Source organism: Arachis ipaensis, chromosome B6, assembly GCF_059453495.1.
Source record: "Arachis ipaensis isolate K30076 ecotype BB chromosome B6, ASM5945349v1, whole genome shotgun sequence".
NCBI lineage: Eukaryota > Viridiplantae > Streptophyta > Magnoliopsida > Fabales > Fabaceae > Arachis > Arachis ipaensis.
In genome coordinates this window covers 98231371-98238125 of record NC_142441.1, presented here as the reverse complement: position 1 = coordinate 98238125, position 6755 = coordinate 98231371, and the positions used below count along the sequence as shown (strand labels likewise).

Sequence of the window (6755 nt, the reverse complement as noted above, 5' to 3'; positions counted from 1 at the left end):
ATCTAAACTTAGACAAAGTATGTACTATTATATATTTCTGGAAAGCCCTAGATGTCTACTTTCCATCACAATTGAGAATGCACCATTTGGAGTTTTGTAGCTCCAGAAAATCCACTTTGAGTGCAGGGAGGTCAGAATCCAACAGCATCTGCAGTCCTTCTTCAACCTCTGAATCTGATTTTTGCTCAAGTCCCTCAATTTTAGCCAGAAAATACCTGAAATCACAGAAAAACATACAAACTCATAGTAAAGTCTAGAAATGTGAATTTTAATTAAAAACTAATAAAAATATACTAAAAACTAACTAAATCATACTAAAAACTATGTAAAAATAAGGCCAAAAAGCGTATAAATTATCCGCTCATCACAACACCAAACTTAAATTGTTGCTTGTCCCCTAGCAACTGAAAATCAAATAGGATAAAAAGAAGAGAATATACTATAAATTCCAAAATATCAATGAAACTTAGCTCCAATCAGATGAACGGGACTTGTAGCTTTTTGCCTCTTGAATAGTTTTGGCATCTCACTTTATCCATTGAGGTTCAGAATGATTGGCACCTATAGGAACTTAGAATTCGGATAGTGTTATTGATTCTCCTAGTTCAGTATGTTGATTCTTGAACACAGCTACTTTATGAGTCTTGGCCGTGGCCCTAAGCACTTTGTTTTCCAGTATTACCACCGGATACATAAATACCACAGACACATAACTGGGTGAACCTTTTCAGATTGTGACTCAGCTTTGCTAAAGTCCCCAATTAGAGGTGTCCAGAGTTCTTAAGCACACTCTGTTTTTGCTTTGGACCTCGACTTTAACCGCTCAGTCTCAAGTTTTTACTTGACACCTTCACGCCACAAGTACATGGTTAGGGACAGGCTGGTTTAGCCGCTTAGGCCAGGATTTTATTCCTTTAGGCCCTCCTATCCACTGATGCTCAAAGCCTTGGATCCTTTTTATTACCCTTGCCTTTTGGTTTTAAGGGCTATTGGCTTTTTGCTCTTGCCTTTTGGTTTAAAGAGCTTTTGGCTTTTTCTGCTTGCTTTTTCTTTTTCTTTTTTTTGCCATTTTTCTTTTCTCTTTTTTTTCTGCAAGCTTTAGTATTCACTGCTTTTTTTTGCTTCAAGAATCATTTTTATGATTTTTCAGATTATCAAATAACATTTCTCCTTTTCATCATTCTTTCAAAAGCCAACATATTTAACATTCATAAACAACAACTTCAAAAGACATATGCACTGTTCAAGCATATATTCAGAAAACAAAAAGTATTGCCACCACATCAAAATAATTAAACTAGTTTCAAGGATGAATTCGAAATCATGTACTTCTTGTTCTTTTGTTTTTAGAATAGTTTTCATTTAAGAGAGGTGATGGATTCATATTCATAACTTTAAGGCATAGACACTTAGACACTAATGATCATATAGTAAAGACACAAACATAATTAAACATGAAGCATGGACATCGAAAACAGAAAATAAATAGACAAGGAGATTAAGGAATGAGTCCACCTTAGTGAGGGTGGTGTCTTCCTCTTCTTGAAGAACCAATGGTGCTTTTGAGCTCCTTTATGTCTCTTCCTTGTCTTTGTTGCTCCTCCCTCATAGCTCTTTGATCTTCTCTAATTTCATGGAGGATGATGGAATGCTCTTGGTGCTCCACCCTTAGTTGTCCCATATTGGAACTTAATTCTCCTAGGGAGGTGTTGATTTGCTCCCAATAGTTTTGTGGAAGAAAGTGCATCCGCTGAGGCATCTCAGGGATTTCATGGTGAGGAAAGGCTAACCTTGCCCAAGTGGAGGACTTGTCAGCCACCTTGTAAAGTTCTTGAGGTATAATCTCATGAACTTCCACCTCCTCTCCAATCATGATACTATGGATCATGATGGCCCGGTCTATAGTAACTTCAGACCGGTTACTAGTAGGAATGATTGAGCGTTGAATGAACTCTAGCCATCCCCTAGCCACTGGTTTGAGGTCATGCCTTCTTAGTTGAACCGGCTTGCCTCTTGAGTCAATTTTCCATTGAGCTCCTTCCTTACATATGTCTATGAGGACTTGGTCCAACCTTTGATCAAAGTTGACCTTTCTTGTGTAGGGGCGTGCGTTCTCTTCCATCATTGGCAAGTTGAACGCTAGCCTTATATTTTCCAGACTGAAATCTAAGTATTTCCCCCGAACCATGGTAAGTCAATGCTTTGGATTCGAGTTCACACTTTGATCATGGTTCCTAGTGATCCATGCGTTTGCATAGAACTCTTGAACCATTAGGATCCCGACTTGTTGAATGGGGTTGGTGAGAACTTCCCAACCTCTTCTTTGGATCTCAAGTCGGATCTCCGGATACTCATTCTTTTTGAACTTGAAAGGAACCTCAGGGATCACTTTCTTCTTGGCCACAACTTCATAAAAGTGGTCTTGATGGACCTTTGAGATGAATCTCTCCATCTCCCATGGCTCAGAGGTGGAAGCAATTGCCTTTCCTTTCCTCTTTCTTGAGGTTTCTCTAGCCTTAGGTGCCATTGATAGTTATGGAAAAACAAAAAGCTATGCTTTTTACCACATCAAACTTAAAATGTTTGCTCGTCCCCAAGCAAAAGAAGAAAGAAAGAAGAAGGAGAAGAAGAGAAATGGAGGAGAGGGAGAGAGAGGTTGTTTCAGCCAAGGGGGAGAAGAGAGGTTTGTGCTGTGTGAAAATGAAGAAAGAATGAGGGGTTTATATAGGAGTGGGGGAAGGGTTAAGGTTTGGCCATTAGGGTTGGGTTTGGGAGGGAAAATAGTTTGAATTTTGAAGGTAGGTGGGGTTTTTGGGGAAGAGATGATGGATGTGAGTGGTGAAGAGGTGATGGAGAAGAGTGATTGAGTTGATTGGTGAAGGGTATTTGGGGAAGAGAGTTATGAAAAGGTGTGAAAAGGAGAGAAGAAAAAGTGGGGATCCTGTGGGATCCACAGATCAAGTGGGGTCAAGGACTTAACATCCCTGCCCCAATTAGGCGTGTAAAACGCCCTTGCTGTGTAATCCTGGCGTTTAACGCCAGACTGCTGCCTGTTTCTGGCGTTAAACGCCCAAATGCAGCTTGTTTCTGGCATTTAACGCCAGGTAGATGCTTGGTTCTGGCGTTAAACGCTAGCTTGGTGCTTGTTTCTGGCGTTAAACGCCAGACAGATGCTTGTTTCTGGCGTTTAACGCCAGCATGCCTCTCCTCCAGGGTGTGCTGTTTTTAATGCTGTTTTTCATTCTATTTTTGATTTTTTCAGTAGTTTTTGTGACTCCATATAATCATCCACCTAATAAAACATGAAATACAAAGAGAAAATAAAATAGATATAATTAAATAACATTGGGTTGCCTCCCAACAAGCGCTTCTTTAATGTCAATAGCTTGACAGTGAGCTCTCATGGAGCCTCACAGATAATCAGAGCAAGGTTGGAACCTCCCAACACTAAACTTAGAGTTTGAATGTGGGGGTTCAACACCAAACTTAGTGTTTGGTTGTGGCCTCCCAACACCAAACTTAGAGTTTGACTGTGGGGGCTTTGGTTGACTCTGCAGTGAGAGAAGCTCTTCATGCTTCCTCTCCATGGTTACAAAAGGAGATCCTTGAGTTTTAAACACAAGGTTGTCCTCATTCAGTTGAAGGACCAACTCTCCTCTGTCCACATCAATCATAGCTCTTGCTGTGGCTAGGAAGGGTCTTCCAAGGATGATGGATTCATCATCTTCCTTCCCAGTATCTAGGATTATGAAATCAGCAGAGATGTAAAGGCCTTCAACCTTTACTAGCACGTCCTCTACTAGTCCATAAGCCTATTTTCTTGAGTTGTCTGCCATCTCTAATGAGATTCTGGCAGCTTGTACCTCAAAAATTCCCAGTTTCTCCATTACAGAGAGTGGCATGAGGTTTATCCCTGACCCAAGGTCACATAGAGCCTTCTCAAAGGTCATGGTGCCTATTGTACAAGGTATTAAGAACTTTCTAGGATCCTGTTTCTTCTGAGGCAATGTCAGTTGATCCAGATCACTCAGTTCATTGATGAGCAAGGGAGGTTCATCTTCCCAAGTTTTATTACCAAATAACTTGGCATTCAGCTTCATGATTGCACCAAGGTACTTGGCAACTTGCTCTTTAGTAACATCCTCATTCTCTTCAGAAGAAGAATACTCATAAGAGCTTATGAAGGGTATAAGGAGGTTCAATGGAATCTCTATGGTCTCTAGATGAGCCTCAGATTCCTTTGGTTCCTCAGAGGGAAACTCCTTGTTGATCACTGGACGTCCCAGGAGGTCTTCCCCACTAGGATTCACGTCCTCTCCCTCCCTTGTAGGTTCGGCCATGATGGTTAAATCAATGGCCTTGCACTCTCTTTTTGGATTCTCTTCTGTATTGCTTGGGAGAGTACTAGGAGGAGTTTCAGTGACTCTTTTACTCAGCTGGCCCACTTGTGCCTCCAAATTTCTAATGGAGGACCTTGTTTTATTCATGAAACTTATAGTGGCCTTAGATAGATCAGAGACTATATTTGCTAAGCTAGATGGGTTCTGCTCAGAATTCTCTGTCTGTTGCTGAGTGGATGATGGAAAAGATTTGCTATTGTTAAATTTGTTTCTTCCACCATTATTAAAGCCTTGTTGAGGCTTTTGTTGATCCTTCCATGAGAAATTTGGATGATTTCTCCATGAGAGATTATAGGTGTTTCCATAGGGTTCACCCATGTAATTCACCTCTGCTATTGCAGGGTTCTCAGGATCATAAGCTTCTTCTTCAGAAGATGCCTCTTTAGTACTTTTGGATGATTCCTTCAATCCATTCAGACTCTGAGGGATCATATTGACTTGCTGAGTCAATATTTTATTCTGAGCCAGTATGGCATTCAGAGTATCAATTTCAAGAACTCCCTTCCTCATAGGCGTCCCATTATTCATAGGATTCCTTTCAGAAGTGTACATGAACTGGTTATTTACAACCATGTCAATGAGTTCTTGAGCTTCTGCAGGCATTTTCTTTAGGTGAATGGATCCACTTGTAGAATGGTCCAGTGACATCTTTGATAGCTCAGATAGACCATCATATAATATATCCAGGATGGTCTATTCTGAAAGCATGTCAGAAGGACACTTTTTGGTCAGTTCCTTATATCTCTCCCAAGCTTCTTAGAGGGATTCACCTTCTTTCTGTTTGAAGGTTTGAACATCCACTCTAAGCTTACTAAGCTTTTGATGAGGAAAGAACTTGGCTAAGAAAGCTGTGACCAGCTTATCCCAAGAGTTTAGGCTATCCTTAGGTTTGAAAGTCCAACCATATCCTAGCTCTGTCTCTTACAGCAAATGGAAAAAGCATAAGCCTATAGACCTCGGGATCAACCCCATTGGTCTTAACAGTATCACAGATCTGCAAGAACTCAGTTAAGAACTGAAAAGGATCTTCAGATGGAAGTCCATGAAACTTGCAGTTCTGTTGCATCAGAGAAACTAATTGAGGTTTAAGCTCAAAGTTGTTTTCTCCAATGGCAGGAATTAAGATGCTTCTTCCATGTAAATTGGAATTTGGTGCAGTAAAGTCACCAAGCATCTTCCTTGCATTATTATTATTTTCGGCCATGTCTCCTTCTTTTTCGAAAATTTCTGTCAGATTTTCTCGAGAGAGTTGTGCTTTAGCTTCCCTTAGCTTCCTCTTCAGAGTCTTTTCAGGTTCAGGATCAGCCTCAACAAGAATGTTCTTATCCTTGTTCCTGCTCATATGAAAAAGAAGAAAACAGAAAAGAAAATATGAAATCCTCTATGTCATAGTATAGAGATTCCTTATGCAAGTATAAGAAGAGAAGAATGTAAGAAGGAGAAGAGGTAAAATTCGAACACGGAGAGGAAGATGGGGTTCGAATTTTGGGTGGAAGAGAAGTGTTAGTAGATGAATAAATAAATAGAAGGAGATGAGAGAGAAGGAATTTCGAAAATTAATTAAATTAAAAATTAAAACAATTAGTTAAAAAAAAGGGAATTTTGAAAAAGAGGGAAGGGATTTTCGAAAATTAGAGAGAGGGAATTATTTAGGTAGTTTTGAAAAAGATAAGAATCAATCAAAAAGTTAAGTGGTTAATTGAAAAAGATTTGAAAATCAAATTTGAAAAGATAAGAAGTTAGAAAAGATTTTGAAATTGATTTTGAAAAAGATGTGATTGAAATTTATTTTGAAAAAGATTTGAAAAAGAAATTTAAAAAGATTTGATTTTGAAAATTAAAGTTGATTACTTGACTAACAAGAAACTAAAAGATATGATTTTAAAATTTAAAGATTGAACCTTTTTTAATAGGCAAGTAACAACTTAATATTTTTGAATCAATCACATTAATTGTTAGTATTAAATTCGAAAATATGAAAGAGAAATAAGAAAAAGATTTTTTTTGAAAATCAATTTGAAATTTTCGAAAATTATGAAAGAAAAATGAAAAAGATTTGATTTTTTGAACAAGATTTGAAAAAGATAGAGTTTTTAAAATGAAAATTTGATTTGACTCGTAAGAAACAACTAATTTTAAAAATTTTTTGAAAAAGTCAACCCAAATTTTCGAAATTTTATGACAGAATAAGGGAAAGATATTTTTTTTTTGATTTTTTGAATTTTTAATGATGAAAGAGAAAAACATAAAAAAGACTCAATGCATGAAATTTTGGATCAAAACATGTGATGCATGCAAGAACACTATGAATATCAAGATGAACACCAAGAATACTTTGAATGTCAAGATGAGCAC

At 38.1% G+C, this 6755-nt stretch overlaps 1 non-coding gene across 1 annotated transcript; it reads left to right on the top strand.

Moving 5' to 3' along the window:
• The first annotated feature begins 5102 nt into the window (after nucleotides 1-5102).
• On the top strand, nucleotides 5103-5210 carry LOC148561912 (small nucleolar RNA R71). Its single transcript, XR_015886788.1, has one exon. It is a non-coding gene; the product is annotated as a small nucleolar RNA R71 (small nucleolar RNA).
• Nucleotides 5211-6755: the final 1545 nt, after the last annotated feature.